General features: G+C 27.6%; 1 protein-coding gene across 3 annotated transcripts in view; it reads right to left on the reverse strand.

Annotated features, from left to right (window-relative positions):
• The window catches only part of LOC142324503 (uncharacterized), a 985220-nt gene that overhangs the window by 304389 nt on the left and 657315 nt on the right, over nt 1-23516 (reverse strand). The window lies entirely within an intron of this gene.

The raw sequence follows: 23516 nt of genomic DNA on the forward strand, positions 1-23516 counted from the left end.
CAGAACAGTTACATATGAAACTAACTACATTGAGTGTAAAATCTGCAAGCTTGTCAGATTTTGAAAAAAAAAACATCGATAAAGAAAAAATAACAAAGGGACAATCCTGCTGGGGGAAAACGTTCGTACTTTATAACGATTTGTAGTCAATTTGGAAAACAATTTTCCAGTAAGAACTACAAAAATCTTTGCAAAGCTCAACGTTTTATATATATATAAAAAAAATCCATCTCACGATTACTTCCAATTTAAACTATAATGTAGCCATAATATATTTATATAAAAATACAAAACTATATAAATAAAAAAAAATCTAGAGAATTTTCTTGACTTTTTACTAAGAAAACTTCAAATATTTTAATGAAGAGAAATAAAATTTCTAAACTGCTATTTATTTTTTTCCCTAACGCCGCTACTCTTAATATTTCGACAAACTACCTAAAATCTGTAGTAAATAAATTTCTTATCAAATGATTGATTCATAATACAATGATTGATTCATAATTGTATTGTTCAAAGAAACTATATATCTAACAATTGAAAAAAAGAATAACAAGAAAATAATCGTTAAGAGGTACCAATATTAAACCGAGGCCTTCCGTTTTTATATTAGAAAATTATTAATGAAATAAATAAAAATATACATTTAAATTAAAAAGAAATTCTAAAAATATATTAAATGTAATATAAATATTAATTTATATAAAATTAATAATAAAAACCTGTCAATTAATATTAAAAAAAAACAAACAAAATTTCATTTTAATTTTGTAGGAAGAAGACAATTTTATGAAACGCAATATATTTTGTTCATAAAAACGAAATATTTCAACTCGTTTGCTTAAGCAGATATAAATTATAATTATTAAATTTTTTAGAAGGAATCAGAGAGGGTAAATAATTTGACGTAAATATATAGGAAGGAAGAGAAAGAAATTTATGGATGTATTTAATATTGGTAAAAGACTGGATAAATCTGTTGTTATGAGGAAAAAACTAATAACTTTATTAAATCATTTTTATTACAAGCTTGAATTCGATAATTTTAAGGAAAAAAAATTTGCGAACTCATAAAGATGAACAGGAAGAGGAAGTTTAAGTAAAAGATGAAGAACGGGAAAAAATAAAACGTAAAATGAAAGTAATAGACAATATATTAAACACGTCGTCAGTTTTGAATTATATGAAGTAATTATTTTATCGTGTAGGGTGAATAAATTTATCATCCTGCAAAAATTTTCTTCGGAATTATGCTACTAATTTTAATAAAAATACATCAACAAAAATTAAAAGTTCTATTAAATTACTTGATGATCTGAATCAAACAACATATGAGGTGTGGCAGAAAAGTAATAGTACTGATTTCTTTTAAAATTTATTTTACTTTTATACATCAATGTTTTCACCTTTAAAATAGTTCCCTTGGATAGCTATAGATCGGTGAAGCCGTTGTTTTCATTCTTCCAGAAGGCTTCAATTGGAATTGCCGTGAACTCTAGCTTTACGATTCTTTTGATATTTTCAACAGGACCAAAATGATATCCTTTCAAGTAAATATTGATTCTAGGGAACAAATACAAGTCACACGGACTAAGATCAGGCTAATATGGGGCTAAGGAACCCACTGGAATCACTTTTTTCTTCAAAAACTGGTTGAGGAAATGGCCGTATGACAGGGAACGTTGTCATGGTGGAGCATCCAAGTATTCGGAATGTCGATCTTACACGAAGCACGCTTTTTCTGAGCCTTTCAAAGACATCTTTATTAAAAAAAAAACTTGACTGACAGTTTGTTCTTGGGGCACAAATGTGCGAAAAATCCTTCTACTGTTAAAATTCAAATCAGCAAGGACTTAATTTTTTATTTGCTCATTCGAGATTTCTTTGTTCGAGGAGGAGTGTGCAAGTCTTGATTTTTCTTGGTATTTCTGAGTCGTACTTGAAGAACCATGATTCATCACTAGTGATCACATGACTGAAGAAACCTGGGTAATTTTCGATTCTGGCGAGAAGGTCAAGGCACACATTCTTCCGATTGTCTTTCTGGTCAATGGGAATGTTTTTTAGCTCCAACTTGGCACACACCTTTCTCATGCCCAAATCATGAGTCAAAATCTGATTAAGAGTAAAACGATTCAAATTTAACACATTACAGTACATACTATCAGTATCAACGTTTATCGACAGTCTGACCTTAGAAAAGCCTCGACACTCCACATTTTACTCAGTTTTCGATGGTTAAGGTCACGCTGAGTTAAGTACGTCTTCCACCGCTTTCCGACCTTCCAAAAATATTATTTATCAACAAAGAATTTGTGTTCCTGACAAGGGATGTATCCCAAAGACTTGTTGCAACTTATTGTAGGTCAAACTTGCAAGTTTAACACAAATTTGAAGGCAAACTCTTGCTTCAAATTTTGCTGTTATATTTTCATAACGCACTACAAAAACACAGCTTCACTTATCACGCTCTCTAAAGTCGCGTAGTTACTGTATGAGGTTAAAACTTTCACTGAGCTTCTGGAAATGGCTGTCGCACAATCTGTGTAAATGTGGAGCCTAAATCGTTGCCAGGTCACTCCCAGTGTTGCCAATCTCATTACTTTTCTGTCACACCTCGTACATGTCCAACAGAGTAATTAATAAAACAAAACGTTTTTAAATTTTAATTTCTGCCTTTTTAAATAACTAAAATGAAAAAAAATAATTTAAAAAAGATGCAATTCTGTTTCTGATCAAATTTTTTTAATCGTGTTGAATGTGATTATTTAAACACAGTTTACAATCCAAGTGTTTAGTTGCGTATTATCCACTACCATAAATTTAGTTGAATAAAAATAACTTGAGGACTAGAAAACATCTAAAAAAATTAATGATTAAGAAAAGAATCGTACCTGACCAATCGATTCGTATGATACTTTTACAGTGCAGTATCTTAAACTTTGTATAGCTTTACTAAAATGAACTCGCAGTGAAAAAACAATTACATTAAGTTTTTCTAATTCGTTTTATTCTGTTAATAAATTCACCAAATCTTTTTTTTTTTTTTAAATTTGAGAATGGAATAAATTTAAAAAAAAACATTTAAAATAAGATATTTAGTCACAATTTTGAACGACGATTATCGTTTGCGTCATATTACAGAATGCAACATTAAGGAATGAAAAGTTTTTAATTGAAAGTCTTTCCTACTCAATCATCCATTGTTAGTAGCGTGGTATCAATTTATGTTAGGTTTTTATGATTTTTCACAAAAAATCAAATTTAACCGGTTAATTAAATTTCAATAGTTATCATAATTAAAAAAAAATCTTTTTGTTTGTTTTATATTATCTCCATACACAATCAGTTTCTAATTTTTTTTAAGTAAATAATAATTATAATTTCGTTAAGTATAAGATTTACTTCTGTAATATTGACATTTTTTAATTTACCAAGATCACTACAGTGTTAAATGTAATGTGGTTTTTAAAAAACCTACGTCCGGTTACAGATGTAATCGCAGATGACTACCTGTAACTTACAAATTCTATCAATTTATTTAATTTATTAATGGTGCTTAAATTCCGTTGAAATAACAAAGATGGACCACTGAATGTGAAAATAGGAGGAGAAAAGATTATGGAGGTAGAAGAATTTTGTTATTTGGGAAGTAGAATTACTAAAGATGGACGAAGCAGGAGCGATATAAAATGCCGAATAGCACAAGCTAAACGAGCCTTCAGTAAGAAATATAAGTTGTTTACATCAAAAATTAATTTAAATGTCAGGAAAAGATTTTTGAAAGTGTATGTTTGGAGTGTCGCTTTATATGGAAGTGAAACTTGGACAATCGGAGTATCTGAGAAGAAAAGGTTAGAAGCTTTTGAAATGTGGTGCTATAGGAGAATGTTAAAAATCAGATGGGTGGATAAAGTGACAAATGAGGAGGTATTGCGGCAAATAGATGAAGAAAGAAGCATTTGGAAAAATATAGTTAAAAGAAGAGACAGACTTATAGGCCACATACTAAGGCATCCTGGAATAGTCGCTTTAATTTTGGAAGGACAGGTAGAAGGGAAAAATTGTGTAGGCAGGCCACGTTTGGAATATGTAAAACAAATTGTTAGGGATGTAGGATGTAGAGGGTATACTGAAATGAAACGACTAGCACTAGATAGGGAATCTTGGAGAGCTGCATCAAACCAGTCAAATGACTGAAGACAAAAAAAAAAAAAAATTCCGTTAACAGCTCATTTGTATTTGCATAAATAGTAATTTAACTTATATTTTAAATAACATTAAAATTTAAATAACTTAATTACTTTGTTTATAATAAATTACTTAAAGATCTTTGTTATATCATAATCATTATTACAACAATAGAAGAAATAAAAATAATGATTTTTATATTTTAACACAAAAACTCTTTTATCTCCAGACGTGTTCAATCAATACGTGAAAAGAAATTAAAAACACTTGAGGCAAACTCTATGTGAGATCATATAATATTGAAGAACGGATCGATTGGTATCTATTGAAATTTCATGAAAAAGTACAGCTTCGAACGTTTTCTTGACAGAACGAAACAACTTCATCAATACTTCTTAAAAAAAAATTCTACCCCAACTAATACGTGCTTTTGACAACATATAAAATTGGAAAATACATTGTATACCACAATTGCATTAGTTGTAAAAACGAATTATTATAATTAAAAAAACAGTCTGTTATTAATTAATTACAAATAAAGATTTCTTTGGAAGAAATAATAATATGCGATAGTTTTACATAAATACTACAAATAATTTAATCTCTAATGATGTACTCAAAGCGTATATCATTAAATATGTCAAGGATAATGATATTAGTTTATCATTATCGTTAATATTAACGGTAATGAAGTTAAACTGGCCACAATGGAAATAAAAAATAAATAAATACATTAAATAATATTTTATTTTCATAACTGTCCTTGCGTTTGAGTTGGAGGTTAATTTAACAAAGTTTCAAGAATGATTAATAAAACACGGTATAATCGATTAATAAAATATTTATGTACTATAACAGAAACATATAAATTTAAAATAAAAAAGTCTGTAGTAAATAACATTAATAATTTACTAAAGCAAACACTGTATTTTAACCGTTTTAGTATTAAAAAGTAACAGAAACATGATTTTGCCTAAATTTATGAAGGAAGAAATATACTAAGGTTGAAGCCTACAAGCTAGATTTAGATAACGCCGTAGATAATTTATAATCCAGTTAATCCATTTCATATACAATCAACTTCAACCCTTAATATAATTTCACTTCAAAATTCGGTTGTGATAATCGTTTTATTAAAACCAGGATAATTTCCTGTAATTCTTTTCATACTGTAATTAATTACGATGAGATAAGTTTGCCGTTAAAATTCGATATTTATGTCATAAATTTAATAAATCACTGAACTAATTTAATTTAAATTTACTTAGTTAATTAGTGATATTTTTTTAATAAATATTTAACGAAATAAATATATTTCCAAAAAAAGATTATAAAATTAATTTGTATAGACTAAGATATTACGATTACTATGAGACAATGTTTTTTTCTTTTAGTTTCAAAGTTTATTTACAGTTGGTTCCATTTATATTAACGTTGAGTAAATTGGATCACTTTCGCAATCACATAATACGGAGTTCCCAGCGAAACTCCTCAAAAATTACACACTAGTATTACAAAAACTTTTGTGGCAAGCATCACATATCCTAAGTAATTATGTAACATCTGACAACTAACACTAAAGTAAAAGAAGAAAAATAAAAGACGTCATAAACAGCAAGAAAACGGCGAAACAATGAAAAGAAAAAGAAAAATATCTGCAATAAATAAAAATATAACTTTAAAAAAATCGAAGATAAGTTTATAAATTTAATAAAAATTTTAAATGTAGCCTAAATAATGCAAAAAAAAAAAAATAGAAAAAAAATTAAAACCAGTTGATAATCTGGCCAAATGTTTTGAAAGTCTAAATAAAAAGATAAATTTTATTGATTACAGTTATAGGATCTACAGAGAAAATTATTAAAAAAAACGGGTTAAATTAAATATTTATTTATTAAAAAAAACTGTTTAAGAATCTTAATCGGTGACATATGTTAATAAAAAACAAAATGTTACAAAATGACATTACTCAAAATCCCGACAATAAAAGAAACAACTTTTTCTAAGAGTAAAAATCGATAGTTCTTTTTTAAGAACTACATAAAAAAAAATCTGTCCGAAAATAACAAAAATACTTTTCATTAATTGTACTATTCACCTGTCAATAAATGAATGCACAGAACTGGAACGAAGATGTTTTAGATGTTATTACAAAATAAAAAAAAATATGTTCGCGTTTATGATTGTGTATAATATTATGAAACTCAACTACAATATTAACTATTTGTTTCGTGACAGAACAAGGAAATGTACGAATTTTTTGTTTTATATTACCTATTCCTATATGTTCTTTGTAGTTGTTAAGCATCTAAAGCACCTAAGTTCAAGCTGCAACAATCAGAGTAATTTTTTTTTCTGAGAATTTTTTATATAGTCTTTTCAACCAACTAGTAAAGTTGATTGAAAAGATGCAAAACTAAATATCTATAGTAATTTTAATAATTATGTCATGCTATTTAATAACGTTATGTCTGAATCGATTAAAAAGTAAGAAAAAATATTTCAATCCATCTTTTCCTAACGTAAAATATTTATAATTACTACATTAATTTTAGTACAATAATTATATTTTAGAATGGCTATGCCATTTTCAAAAATGAGTTCTATCACATAATAAATCATTTATTACTTAATTACGCGTAGAATAAACAGAATACGTGTTTAAAATTGTCATTATTTTACTTTCCTGGCATCATAGCTTTACAGCTGTGTTGCAAGAAGGAAAGTGTAGTAATCAGTAAAAAATTGGGGTATGAATTTTAATTACAATTCTTCACTTTTCAAACATAACTATTGTTCCACTATACAAGACTAACCAAAGCTAGGAAAATATAATAACTTTGTTGTCAGATTTTTTAATTGTTTTTATAAATCAAGATATTTATGAAGTTTTCTTTTTGAATGTAAATAAGGAAACATAAATTATGATTTTTCTTTATCAAAAATCTTTGCAAACAAGCATGAGTAGATATAGTAGGAGTCTTTCTATGATAACGACTGATGATAACGGTTTCCCAAATTACCATCAGATTAATGTAAGAAATTAGCAAAATTAGAAATGTAAGAAATTAGTGAAAAAATTTATAGCTTCAAATTTACTTTCAATTAACTAATCGCTTCAAAATGCTCTGATAAAATATGTTTCCTAAGTTTGTAAAAAAATAATTTTTAAATAATTTTTCTTATACTATGCAAGAGAAAGAAGTATGGTAGGTATCAGGCAAAAAAAACATTAAGTTCCCACTTGGATCTGCTGTTGTATAGTAAATAATTCTCTCTGAAATACTTAATCTGCTTTCAAAAATTGTTTTACGGGTTTTCGGTTTTTTTTAAATGTTTTTATTTTTATTTTTATAAACAACATGCGGTGGAAAATGAATTATGACAGAATTGGAATAAAGGGCAGCGTCAAATGCAGGGGGAATAAATAATGCTTTAATACGATGGCAAAGAAAGAAAATAGTGAACTGTAGATCCCTTATTATCATTATTTTAATCATCATCCTTCTCATGATCATTCATACACAGTTGTCCTCTAAACTTATTCTTTCCGTAAAAACTGAGCCAAGTAATAGTATCAATTTTTATTATTTCTTCAGAGCTCCTCTTATCAAAATATTTAAATATACATAAACTACTTAAATAAATTTATTTATACTACGTATTTAAAAACTAATTTCACCTAATAAGATAAACACATTAGAAAAAAAAAATTGAAAAATTGCAGTCGGAGAATTAAAATGATAAATTCTTATAAATATTTTTAAAATTCTAATTTTACCCTAATAAAATACAAATTTAAAAAGAAGTAAATTAATTTTTTATTTTTCTGTCGACCCAACCCGTAATTTTCTGAAGCGGTTTAATAGCAAAGAAGAATTTTAATTATATTATTACTTTCCTGGCATTAATGCTGAAGAGCTATGCTGCCAGATGGAAAGTATGGTAATAAGTCAAAAAATAGGGTATTGGGTGGGTCTTTTTTGCATTTTTTGACGTTTCAAGACCCAGGAGCTCAAAAAATAAAAAAAAGTGGGGATAATGTTCGTTCGTACGTACCGTATGAATCTGCGTTGGCGTGTTTGAAGATTAATACCTGATACACCGATTTTGATAAAATTTGGAATCAATATCTCCAAGGGGTTCATAGTTTTTTCTAAAAATTTTCCAAACATAACTTTTTATTAAGATCAATATATGCGTGCTTGCTTATCTTACCATTTGTTATAAATATTTGCCCTAATATTTCCCTTTCCCAAAATAAAAAAAAAAATCTGTTATTTATTGCATATTTTTTGACCGATTCTTTTTTATGTCTTCCTAGGCATAGTAGCAGTGGAAGTAACAAAAAAGGAATCCTTTAAGAGCAGTATTACAGGTGGAGCATTTGATCTAAGTTTAAAAATATTGAATATTGGAATTTTTTAAAACATTTTTTGGTTTATTTAAACTTTTGATAATAATATTACAGTAAAATTTCATCATAACTTAACACTCCCAAAAAGAAATCTTTGGTAACTATTTATTGGTTGTATATTTTTCAGTGGAATTTTTTTTACTTTTTTCCATTTAACTTTGTAAACACAGAAAAATCAAAAAAAATTATTGAAAGATCATTTTGGAGATAGAGACCAGAAAAAAGGAAAAAAATACTGATTTTTTTGAATTTTTAAACTTCACATGAATTACCCCATCCCAAAAAAGAAATTTTAGGTAACTTTTTTCATGTTTCATTATTTTTCACTATATAAGAATAAGTAACCAATGCCGGGGAAGTATACAACTTTTTTGTCAGCTTATTTTTTCATATAGAAGCTAAACAAAAAAAATATATGTTCAAATAAAATTTTCAAAAAGTGCTTCTTTTGTTTAATATAATTAATACTCATTACACTTTTTCTCTTCACACTCCAACCAACTTAATACAAAAATTACAAATCTATTTTACTTACTTAAACCGATCTACATAGTACTTAAGAGGTAAAGAAAATTTCATGTGTGTTAGAATTCCAGGAATTTATAGAAAAACGTATACCAATATATGTATATATATATATATATATATATATATAAATAAATTCATAATTAATACAAAATTATTAATCAGGATTCTCATATTCTGGAACCCAACAGTTCCATTCATCCAGAAATTCAAAAAAATATTTAGGAATCATTTTAATACTTTAAAAAATAGCCAGTTAAGAACTTTACAATGAATATTATAATAACGATCCGGTTAGAGAAATTATAATTTTTATAATAATTCTCTTATGGTATACTTTAATACATAGTGTAACGCTGCTAAATTTTAATTAAAGTTAAATAACAATTTATAACGGGAAACAAGAGTTAGTTTGCATATCTTATAATTTTTATTCGATATAATAAACGAATAAGTTAAGACCATGATTAGGCATTCTTTTTGAAATTTTATAGAATTTTTTATTTCTTCAAACTATCAACTAAAATTTCCCGAAATTTTTTCTTCTAAATGAATTTGTATTAAGGTGAAGTTAATTTTTAACCTTTATCGTGGAAACGATAATTTTTTTTTAAATGAAAAATATTCTGCTCAAATATTGTCATTTCAGGAGTTTTAAATTATAACTTAGGTTTTAATATAGTAAAATATTTCAGGTCTGAATAATCTTAGCCCTTAAAGAATGGTTCAATTTTGTAAGTTTTTATATGTTTTTCTTCAGTTTAATTTTGGAAGAAGCTGTATAAACTTAATCAAATGATTATTTTTAATTTCTATATGACAAGAATTTATTTATTTGATTTATTACATAGTTGAAAATTTATACATATACTGGAAAAATTGTGAAAACATCTACTGAAAGTTATAATTACCCTGTTTATTTATTTTCGTTTCTTTGAACTATTTTATTTATTTTCCTAAAGTGTACGTTTCAATCTGTTAAATTAGTGAAAAATAAGCAAACCCCCAACCACCCAATGATATGTAAATGAGATGCAATCTTGTTCAGACTCAGGCCGACCATTCCTGAGACGTATGGTTAATTGAACCCCGACCACCAAAGCACATCGGTATCCACTGACTAGCATTAAAGCCCGTATAAAAGCAACTAACTTCTAATAGGATTTCAACCTCAGAACCTTCGACTTCGGAAATCAGCTGTTAAACAACTGATTTGCGACGATGAGTTAACCAGTAGAGCGGATTTCTTAGAACTATTTAAACGAAATTATTTTAATTAACTAATTTTAAATATATTATAATTTTTTAATTTTATTTTAAATTAATTTATGTGAGGGTTAGTATCTGTATTAGACAAGAGATTACACTTGTGAGATTCACTGTTTATATTCGGAAAAGCGTGATTTAAAGGAAGAGATGAGAGATCTGTCGGATTTTATACAAGTATGCCTTTGTTATAATTGGTTTTGTACTCGCTGTTTAATAAGTAAATTTTAGAATTTAACAACTTTTATCTGCCAAAGTAAAGATTTAACTTGTAATATAACTGTTACTTTACAGATTATTAAGGTTAATTTTATCAAATATTTCAAACAATTCTTCCAACTAACGTTAATTAACTTGTTTTTAAAACGCTGTATCAATATAATAAGGTTTTTTTATTTTTTAACAAAAAATTTATTTAAAAACTCATGTAGTTAAAACCACATTTAGACGCATTTTCATCATCAGTTTAAGTAAAAGTAAATAGAAAAAATTAATTTTAAAATAATATAAGTATATACTTGTATAAATATATGTCGTAGACGAATTGAAAAATCAGGCATATTCAATTCGCCCGGATAAATGGAAAATGAAATACAATATATTTGCATTTTTGCTTATAATTATAAATACAATCTAACCAAACTAAACCTACACTCGCTTTGCTCTCTCACCTAACTAGCAAGCGTAGGTTAAGTTTGGCTAAATTATTTTTATAATTTCCAATTAGCCGAGCATATTGCAATTAGCTTAATTTTCCAATTAGGAAATAATACTATATATATGCCGCCTACGACCATATATATATATATATATATATATATATATATATATATGTGTGTGTGTGTGTACAAACATTAATCTATGGATTTTGTCAGTAAATAGGCAAGTCTATTTTGAGTTCTACAGAAAATTCAATTATAAGAGTAAATAGATAGTTCAAATAAATTCAATGTATGTGAATTTTATTTAAACAAGTTGAATGTACGGTATTTAATAATTAAAACATTATGGTTAAATTTTGCTTGAAATGTGATAAATTAGCAGCTGGTGGTTAATTTTAAAATGAACAAAAATAATTTTTTTTTAAAATTGACGTTTTTTTTTCTTAAATTCGAACCAAAAAAAATTACAGAATAGATTTTCTAATAATCCCACATCTGTTACGTTTAACAAACTCCTTATGTTAATAAATTGTTCATATTGGAATAATATGATTCTTTTAATAAGAATAATAATTTTTCAATTAATTACTTACTCAAGTAATCTAATTTTTTTTAATTAACCGATACATCGCTTTATGAGGCTTTAGAAAAGTTTTCAGTGAGAATTAGGAAACTGCTTCTACTGTATGTTATTTTAATTTACTAACTTCACAAACGGTACGCAGTGCCACACGTGCAACTGACAGAAATATTTTTTCGAAAAATTTTGGTAGTTTAGTCAACCAATTATTTTGGAATTTTCTTCAGGTATGAATAGCGTTTTTTATTTTTATGAAATTAACTGGAACAGGTCTTTATAGACTTGAATAGAACATAACTAAATTTTACAAAAGAAAAAAAAATAATGATATATATCCATGATTACAAATATAGGAACAATGCATAACCCGGATGAAAAATTTCAATCTATATCTATTAGGTTGGTATTAAACAACTATATTTTAAATAATAGGATAACTTAAATGAAGGGTTTTTAAATTAATATGGGTAACATCAAATTAGTTGAACCGAGTTCAGTGTGTATATTAAGGTTTTTTTTCTTATTCACGATGTTAAAACAATGAATGTTTAAACGGGAACCAATCAAATAAATGGAATACTTGAACAGTTTTGTTATTTAGAGGATTCATTGAATATTAATAAATGTATAATGCATACATATACATATGTTTGTGTACAGAGTAGCCTATATCTACATAGATGAATACTTGTTTGAAATAGTTTAGCTCAAACTTGGGCGAACGCTTTGTTGTAAACCTACATTAATCATGTCACATATAATTTTCAGATGAATAAGCCGAAATTACTGTTGCATTACAGAAATTCCGTGTAGCATAAGTAGGGTACAACTTAAAATTTAAACACTGTTAATTTGAAGATAAAACTTATTCAAAATTAATTGTTTATAAAAAAAAACACACGCACACAAACAACCAATTAAAAACTATATACAAATTTTCACATCAATAAGTAACAAAATATCTATGAATTTATTACTTTGTTAGTTTTATTTAAATCAATAATAGTGAATAAAATCAATATTAAATTGGTAATAGAAATAATTTTTTTTAGTTTCACATTTTGTAGATAAAATACAATTTCAATTTTTTAATCGTTTTCCATCTTCAACATCCTAAAATTTACCCTTTCGATGTTGAAATTTTTCCTCAAATAAATACCATATTTTCAGTACATATACTAGAAAATAGAAAATTAGTGATCTGGTATTTGATTAACGTCATCAAGTTTTGGTTACGTAACAAAATTATTCACAGATGAGTAGTAATATTAAGGAAAATTAATTTATTTTATCTTTGGCTATTTATTTCATTATTCTATCAATTAAAGTAAATCACTAATTCAATAAATAAAAAAACAACAACTCTCATTTATAAATAACTAATCATTTAATTAATCATCTAGTTATAAATAATTCTCATTTATAAATAACTAATTAAAAGAACCTACTACTTACTTAAAAAAGAGAAATAAATTATTCATGTTATATTTTAATTAATTAATTCAAACTATTTCAGTCTAATATGGTACGTAAACATAGTGTAAAATATTTACTTATCCAGAAACTAGATTCAGAGTTTAGACTCTTTAATCAAGTGACTTGAAGTAAACCACGGCCGTCAGCTTTGTAAAAGGGTAAAGTACTGCATTACAAGTACAAACAGACAAATGGCACAAACAGAAAGAGTAGCATGAAAAGATATCCATGTTAATTTAAAAAATATCTCATTACAAATATCAGATTAAAAATAAATACATTAAAATTATTACTTAAAATATTCGGATTTAAGTTTAATTAGATTTTGTTCTATGATAGGAATCAAACAGCTAAAATAACAGTACAATGTTGTTTGCACAAAAGAATGATGGCTAAATCCAAGAATGCCACTGAAATTTCTTAAAATCCCAAGAGCTACAATTTATTACAGTTTAATGACAGAAAAGACTAAAATAAATTTTTCACAAAATTAGTTATATTTACTAAAGTGATAAATAATCTTTTTGAGCACTTTTTATTTTGCATTTAAAAGGGTAAAGGTGGCACCCTCTAACTCAATGCGCGTTATAGAACCATCAGAAAGAAAAAAAATAGTACCCAGTGACTATCGTACCCACGTGGACAATGTTTTACTTCTAGTGGTTCTACGACATTCATTCTGATGTGACTTAGACAAGGCCTACTTCTAAAATACAAAAAAAAAACAACTGAAGAAGCCCCCGATCAGATTACTCTAATGGTTAAATAGATGCCGGAAGACTTACATGTACAGAACTTCATATGGAGAAGGGAATAATGATCAAGTAAAGAAATGCGAGCTGAGGAAGGACATTCTGCAAAAAAATTGCAACACGAACACTACAATTCCTTCCAGAGGATGGTACTGGGAGCCCATTAACAATTCCTTGGAAGGATAGTGGGGAATTATTACCCAGTACTAGAGCAAACCGCTACTGCATAAATCTATAACAATTTTTTGTCATAGTAAAATTAATCATCTTAAATAATAACTACAACAAAAAATGAACATACTTCCAGAAATAAACAACTACCAAAGTACAGCTTTGTAAGGTTTTGGGTATCGGAAATGGCCATAAACATTCGCTTACTTGCTCTTCATTTTTTGTTTTTTTAAATTCTGGAATGTTTTTATGATTATTCAACCTGGTAGTCTATTTGATTTTTTCTAGTTCTCGTAGAGTAATGTTCTCTTTCAATACATTTTTTTTCTTACATCTACATAATAATATCTGAAAAACATTCTACTTAACAATTTTTTTTTTGCTGTGGTAAGTTAAAAACATTTATGAAGTTTATGATTAAATGGAGTAAACCCGTACCTCAATTAAATCAGCTAAAATACTTTTATAAATTTTTTTCATCAAAAGAATAGTAATTTTTATATAAATTTTGGCTTTATACAAGATAGGTGTTATATAAAATTACTTACCAATTTAAATTTTCTTTCTTAATTAAAACAAGAAAAAAGGAGTTATTTTCTTTGTTTTTATTAAAACAGAAAGAATAATGTTTAAAAGTTTTTTTTTAATTTTTTGATGACATCTTCCTTAGCAGGTGAGGAAGTGATAGATAGTTTATAGAAACTGGTGTGTAATATTTACGAAAAAGGGGAAGTTCCGTCAGTCTTCAAGAAGAATGAAATTGTCATAATACCAAAGAAAGTAGGCGCAGATAAATGTGAAAAATAGAGAACAACTAGCTTAAATACTCATGCATCAAAAATTTTAAATAAAATTCTGTACAGAAGAATTGAGAGAAGAGTGGAAAAAAGTGTTACGAGAAGCTCAATTTGGTTTCAGAAAAAGTATAGGGACAAGAAAAGCAGTTTTAGCCTTCAGGTTAATAGTAGAAGAAAGATTTAAGAAAGGCAAACCAACATACATGGCATTTATAGACTTAGAAGGTTAGACTTAGACTTAGACATAGAAGGTTACTCCGGCAGTGGTCAGATTAATAGCAAACGTCTGGGGCCCCAGAACCGCTAATAGGAAAATTATAGCCTCAACGGTCACATCTATGATGATGTACGCGGCCACGATCTGGTCCGGTATTCTCGGAATGAGACGCAACCGACAGAGATTACACAGTGAATACCTATGTGTACCTAAGTGCCTTGCGCTTAGGGTGGCGCAGGCATACAGGACTGTGTCTCTAGAGGCAGCATTCGTTATTGCGGGAATGCCGCCAGTAGATTTATTCGCGGAAGAAGTCCTAACAAGATACTGGGGCGTGGATCCAACAAAAGCGAAAAGTGACCTACTGGTCAAGTGGCAAGAAAGGTGGGATGCTACAGCGAGCGGTAGGTGGAGCCACCGTTTGATTCCATGAATTAAAACACGAATTGGCAGGAGAAAATGGGAGGTGGACTTCTGGAGGATCCAGTGGGTTACGGGTCATGGATCATTTAGGGTCTACCTCCACTCTGGAGGGATTCGCTGATCGATGAGGTGCCAATACTAAGAAGGTATGAAAGAAGTGGTGCACACCTTCATGAGATGCTCTAGATAAGAAGCCAAAAGACAGTTTGACTGGCAGGTCACATCCAAACAGGTGATGACAATTACGATGGGTTTGGATGCATGCTGGTGACAATGCTCGAGTTGATTCTGAAAAGTGCTTGCTAAAAGTTGGAAGAGGAAACTAGAGCATAGGGTGTGGCTGGTCCGGAAGTGGGGGTGGAAGGCTCCCGGAGATTGACGGCGGGAGTCCAACAGGATCGCCATTACTGGGTGCCCCCGGTGGACGCTGAGTGCTCTCACAGAAGGACAGCACTGGTAAGCTCGCAGACACGCGCGGTGGCGATGATATACATTGAGTGGTTCCGCTACCGCGTTGTGTGAGGGGAAGGGTTTGTAGTGGGTCCTAGATTCGGCAGAAAACCCCACACAACGAGCAGTATGGGCTGCTGGGCGTCTGGTTGCAGATTTTCCCTCCTCCAATGCCGAATAAAGAATAGGGTATAAGTATAGAGATAGAAGTAATTGCTAACATTTATAGAAACCAAACTACAACGGTAATAATCGAAGAGCATAAGAAAACAGCCGTAATAAAAGAGAGTCAGATAAGGATGTTCCCGTCTCCGTTACTTTTTAATTTTTACATAGAACTAACAGTTAATGATGTTGAAGAACAATTTGGAACCGGAGTAACAATGCATGTTGAAAAGATAAAGATGCTAAGATTTGCTGATGATGTAGTAATTCTAGCTGAGAGTAAAAAAGATTTAGAAGAAACAATGAATTGCATGTATGAAATCCTACGCAAAAACTACCATATGAAAATAAAGTGAAATTAATAAAATGTAGAAATTAAGTAGATGGACCACTGAATATAAAAATAGGACGAGAAGATGTTATAGAGGTAGAAGAATTTTGTTATTTGGGAAGTAGAATTACCAAAGATGGACAAAACAGGAGCGATATTAAATGCCATATAGCAAAGCCAAAACGAGCTTTCAGTCAGAAATACAATTTGCTTACATCAAAAATTAATTTAATATCAAGAAAACATTTTTGAAAGTATATGTCTGAAGCATAGGTTTGTATGAAAGTGTAACTTGGACGATCGGAGTACCTGAGAAGAAAAAATTAGAAGATTTTGAAACGTGGTGCTATTGGAGAATGTTAAAAACCAGATTTGTGGATAAAGTGACAAATGAAGAGGTGTTTCGGCAAATCGATGAAGAAAGAAGCATTTGGAAAAATATAGCTAAAAGAAGAGACAGACATATAAGCCACATATTAAGGCATACTGGAATAGTCGCTTTGATATTGGAGGTACAGGTAGATGGGGAAAATTGGGCAGGCAGGCAACGTTTGGAATATGTAAAAAAAATTGTTAGGGATGTAGGATGTAGGGGTATACCAAAAGGAAACGACTGGCACTAGATAGGGAATCTTGGAGAGCTGAATCAAACCAGTCTCATGACTGAAGACAAAAAAAAGTTAGTTAATCTTTAACAAAGGTTTTTATAATTTCCAAACCGGTTCTACTTAATTCATCTAAGTATTGAATTTGGAATTTTATGAAGAATTTTTCAGTGAATGTTTTTTCTTAAATAATGAAATATTTTTAATTATTCGTAAATTATCATGGTTATTAACCGCCATAAACTATTTTAAGTATAAAAATTACAATTATAAGGAAAATTATAATAAACTTTAAAATTCGAATTTCGAAAGAAACTTAATAAACTTCAAATTCGAAATTTAAAGATTTTTATCTCTTTTCACAACGATATTAAAAAACAAATCTCATTGTTATCAAACGTAACGAATATATGAATTTTATTTGCATTAATTTTAAGGTTCAATAAACTGCTTGTAATATGTGACGATGAGTGCAATAGCAACACTAATGGAATGTTTGAAATCTGCGTATAATGTACGATGGGGTATGATATGTTAAATGTTACATAATATTTCCCATTAGAGGCATAGATTCATACACAGTATGACAGTTACATTCACAATGAACATTGCATCGGGAAAGCAAACCGTTGTCAATTCATAAATAATATGAAATAAACAATCATTTGGTATGTAGGTGTAACACAAGCAGAAATGCATATGCAAAAGGAGACAGAGCGAAAGCAAGAGAAAGAGAGACAGTGTGAGAAAGAGCGAGGAAGTGAGAGAGACAGACAAGGTAAAGAGAAAAACAAATGAACAATAAACACGTAAACGTAAAAGAGTAAGAGGTTTTTAAAATAGATTTATCCGCTAAAATTACACAAAAATAATATTTTTATACAAGAACTAAAATTTCCAGTTTTATATTTTATGAAAGAAATCATTAAATTATACGCAAACCTTACAAATAATAACTTGAATTTTATTAATTAATCAAAGTGTTTTACTTTATAAATTCAAACCGAGTGGAAACTCTTATTATTATGAATTGAGTGGTGATTGCGTTTTATAGTTCTATTGAAAAAAGAAGGTAATTGATTATTCCTATAAAACCATAATTAGTATTTAGACACAACCTTTTATACTTCTATATTGTTCTAAAATTGTAAACAAAAGTAAAGTATGAATAAAGTTTTTTAAAGTAATTAAAAAAAGGTTAAGACCAGGGTTAAAATCGTTTTTAAAATTCTTTTCGTTTAAAATTCAATACATTAAATTTTTCTTTTTATATTAAAAAAAAAAAACAACACACATTAATCGTCACAAATAAAATTCAACTAGCAAATAAAAGCAAAAATCTAATAAAAACAGTAATAATACAAACAATTTAAATCTAAAATGATATTTAATAAATCAGCGTTGTTTAGAAATATGTACTCGCTTAAAAATTAGATTTAAAAAAAATTATCATTAAAATATTTATAAGACAATAATAAAATGTGTAAATTTACATTTTATTCCCTGCTATTCAATTAGTTTTAAAAAAAAATAAAAAAAAAACCGTACTTGAATCATTTATACGGGTTTATAAATGTTCAAATCTTGCTCAAGATGAGATTTTTTGAAATTTTTGAAGTTTCGGAAGAAAGTTTATTTTAGTGATTCGGTAGTGTGTTTCCTACTGTAAAAGATAGTTACAGAAAGTATAAATTTTTTAAACAAAAATTACAATCACATAGACAATCTGAAGAATTTTTTGATTCATATGATAACACTCTTAACAATGGAATTTCACGGCAATTTTTACCGATACCTTAAATCATTCTCATATCTTAAGAATTTTCACACAACACCTGAATAAGATTAGTGGGAAAAATTATAGTAAAAGAAAAATATTAAAAAGGAAAATTATCTTTAGGGACTAAAAATGTACGAAAGAGAATTTTATTAAATGATAATATTAATTCATAAATTCGACTATTAATTCATATTAATAAATACTTCATTAAAACGAAAAATTATATAAAATTGCAAAATTTTACGGATAAAATTTATATAATAAAATAAATGTGCAAAAATTACAAATTACTTTCTATTGTGCTATAAGGATAAAAAAATTATGATGGTAGCTGCTTACAATCATTTATTAGCCATTTGAATAAATGCCTTAAATATTAACAATTTTATTAAAATATATAATATATTTTTTTCTAACGAGAAAAAGTTACTTTTTTTCTTCCTTGTACAAAGAGAAGGCAGTATTGTGAGAACGAAAAATTTTGGTTTTCAGATTTCAACGGAAATATCCATTTGACTAGTTGACGTGTGACTTCTGTACGTATGTATCTCTCATAACTCAAAAACGATTAGCTGTAGAACGTTAAATTTTTTGGATTTAAAAATTAAATTTTTTTGGCTTTAATTGTGCACCTCCCCTTTTTATTGGAATCGACTGGACTGAAAGTGTCCAAATAAGCCCGAAATCCCCAAAAAATGGATTTTGGACTATTTTTTTAACTGCAGTAATAAACCCTTCATTGAAAGATTTTCAACGACATACCATAAGCGGTACTTGTTTTCATTCGTTCCAGAGTTATAGCCAAATAAAATTTTAATAAATGAAATATTTGGGTCTTACAAGGGGAAGGTACGTCGGCTCAAATTTGATTTATTTTGTAACCTTTTTTTTTTAATTTACATATATTGATTTATTAATAATTATTAACCTCTGATTTTTAAAATAAATTACAATATTTTTATAATAATTCAGTAATAAACATAAAAAAAAAATCATGAAAAAATATCAAAAGTTATTAATGAAATAAAATTTTATGTACTTTTCATTTTTAAATAAAATTTACATATGTAATTTAATAATAGACGTAGAAGGAAGTCATGTGGTGTCCACATACGATTTTTTTTGTGGAATTTTTTAAATAAATGCTTAAAAAAAATTCTTTAAAAAGTAATGTTTATGTTAAAAACTTACTACAAAAAAGATACTGAAAGACATTTCATTATAAAGATTCTACATTTAATATTATTGTAGAAAAATATTTTAGATGATAATAACTGTGAGTAATGGGAAGTGTCTGTTAAATCAAAATTGACTGATTTTAAATTAATTACTTGATGTTTTGTAGTTTATTAGTTATTAAGGAGATTTTCAGGCAAATATTTTATTCAAAAATTGGTCTATGACTTCTTTTCATAAATTTTTATGAATCAAATATGTGATTTCCAATGTAATTCCGAAATATTTAAATTAAACAAAAAGGATCATTATTTTCTATAAGCTCAATAAAATGACAAATCCTAAATATATTATCAACCATTCAAAAGCTATCATGCTTCAAGAATCAATTTTAAAAAGCAATGCATGTAAATACAAAACATTTATGAACTACGTAGAAGAAATGAAGTAATTTTTTTAAGTATTGCAAATTTTTGTTAATAAATCTAGTCTATACCAATGGCAATTTTTTTTTTGTAACTGTCATAATACACACATAAGGTCATGTTTTTTAAATACACTATTTTTAAATTCTGGGATTTTTATAACTGTTTAAACAGGTAAGATATTTTACTTTCTCTAGTTCTTTTAGATTATCTCTTTGTTCAGTAACCTAAGTACATTTTTTATCTTAACCAATACACCAATAATATAATAACCGTAATACTTCTATTTAACTTTTTTTTTGCCAAATTAAATTAAAAGCATTTATGAATACATAATTAAGTTTTATTAACTATGTATTAATTAAATATTAAATTTATGAATCATAAAATAGGTTTTTTCACATTCATTTTTGAATGTGAAAGAAAAACAAAGCAGCAAAGTCTCAAAACTATTTGAATAGACAGCTTTCCTGAAATAATATTCTTGAAAAGATAAATTACCCTTAAAATCTAACTTATTTCCTTACTTATTCATAAATTTGTTTACATAAACAAAAAAGTAAAATGAAAATTTGTAAAAAATCAGTAAAATTATTTGTAAAACTATTAAACATTTGTAAGATTTCATACAAACTCGTTCCTAAAGTAAGTGTAAAGTATCATAAATTACTGTTAAAAAAATCAAACAACGATACTTTGGGCTATTTCTGCGAACAGTTGTTTTGAGTGATAAGAAAATAAAAACATTAATTTTACTGCACGCTTCAAAAAAAAACATTCTGAAAGATCTCAAATGCCAAGACTTGGGAAATACGATCAGGGAGATCTGCAGTCAGAGTAAGGTGAAAGTAGTGCCCATAATTATCGGTACGCTAAGTTAAATACCCATCACTCAAATTGGATTACTGAAAATCCTAGGCATTTTCCCAAATCTGTGCCTTACCATGCAAAAATCCGTAATTTTGGATACGTGCGTATTGATGAGAAAAGTTCATCCCTTTTCACCTGAGCCAGTGAAAATACCAAAGAGTCAGCAGTTCCCGCCGTCTGCCACCTGCCAGTACAGCCCTGTGATATTTGACATAATATGATAGTTTACAATGTCTCTCATAGGAAAACAAGAGTCAAGACCCAATGCTTTGCTTAAGTCGGCTGGGGTCTTTTTCCAGAATTTGAGCTATATAAAAGAGAATAAAAAATATAAAATTCAAGTTGATCTGCTAAAAAGTCAGTAGTTAAAAAAAATATATTTTTTTACCTATATTTATATAATTAAAAATAATAATACATTTAAAAATAAAATAAATAATGTGTTTTAAACTGTTTTCGGGGAAGAAAATTTCAAGAAAAATCTTTTGTTTTAAATAATATTTTTTGAATAATTTTTGACAGATGAAAAACACACACTAAATGATTTTTTTTATAAATAGTCAAGTCTCCTTTTCTCCTTTCAGAATAGCACACATCTCACTATCCTTCATATAATATTTATGTTTTTAAAAAAAATAATAATTTTAAAATACACAAATTATCGCACAAGTTATAATTATTAATTATTATTATTCATGAATGAAGATTAAAATATTCTTAAGAGTTATAAATCCAAACAGATATCAGCGCGCGCGCGCGCGTGCACACACACACACATATCCATGCAGGTTATTGAAACAAACATTTTAATATTTCTCAACTTAAAAGAACTTAAAATATCGAAAATTATTGGTGTTATAAGCAATACTTACTATTTGAAATGTACAACGATGGGGAATTATTTTATTTTTCGTTTTTGTTAATTTTTCATTATATTCATATTCGGATACTATACAAATCTAAATATACATGAAAATATTTCATAGCAATTAAATAATAATATAATAATAATAATATTTCATATCACTGCACTGTCAGAACGATGAAAATATCGATTTAAATTAAATTCCTCTGTATCTTCAACCAGTGAAATTAACAAAACAATATTTATCCAACTCGCAATTAGGTCTTAGTTAATAACGCATAATAATATTGGTAATTAATAAACATGAAATAGCTTGAATAACAGCAGCAGTTTCAACAGCAATCCTAAATATGTCTATATTATTTTACTGAACACTTTTATTGTGTACTCATTATTTCGTTATTTACCAAACATTAAAAGGAATAATTTATTCGTTTTTACACTATTATTATTAATAATGGAGGAAATATTTGTTTTAATATCAAACTGAATTTTATATTTGTAGCTGGAAATTAATTCATGGAAGATTTAGAATAATATTACACAAAATGTTGATTATTTACCAATTCAGAGCCGTTGATAGTAATTAAAATGTTATTTCCAATACACACAATTTAATTGCGTTTAGCTTTTCATAAACGATGAAAACGAAAAATATTATGTCTCGCAGTAAAATTTATTAATTTATTTGTACAAAATTTCGCAGAAAACCATTCAAAGAAGTTATTATTAATATTATTTTTTTATAAAATGGCTTTACATTTAAGGATTTATTAAAGGTAATAGAAATTTTGTGGTGTAAAACAATTTTAAATTACATAAGTTCATATTCTAGGATCCATAAAAAATGGTTTTATCATGGTAACTATATGTTAGTATGGAAGACAAAAATTTATATTTGAAGTGAAATATCTTATGAACAAAGTAATATTCTTGCATGAAATTTCTTTTATTCAATGTTGCTCATTGAAGCAAAATGTTGTTTGTTTATTTTGATGAAACATCACTTCTTAGATTTAGTATATATTCAACACGAGAATGATTTTTTGAGTTATCCGAATATTTCATGCAGTTATTTATATAATAAAAATGGGGTTAATGTTTTTTATTTAGGTATGAAAAAGGTTTCACTTAAAAAAAAATCGTATGGGATTTTAATTAGTACATTCAAAAAATTGATTTTAAGCTAATTATTACAATAAGACTGTTAGTTCAAAACTGGTTTTTAAATAAACGAATTTGTTTACAAACCTATATTTATAAAGGTCATTTATTTTTAAGTAAACTGAAAAACAAGATTCCGGCTTCAAAACCGTTTAAAAAATCTACTTAAATCTAAAATTAATGGCCATTTCAATTGTTACATAACCAC

This window comes from Lycorma delicatula, chromosome 5 (genome assembly GCF_047948215.1).
Source record: "Lycorma delicatula isolate Av1 chromosome 5, ASM4794821v1, whole genome shotgun sequence".
NCBI lineage: Eukaryota > Metazoa > Arthropoda > Insecta > Hemiptera > Fulgoridae > Lycorma > Lycorma delicatula.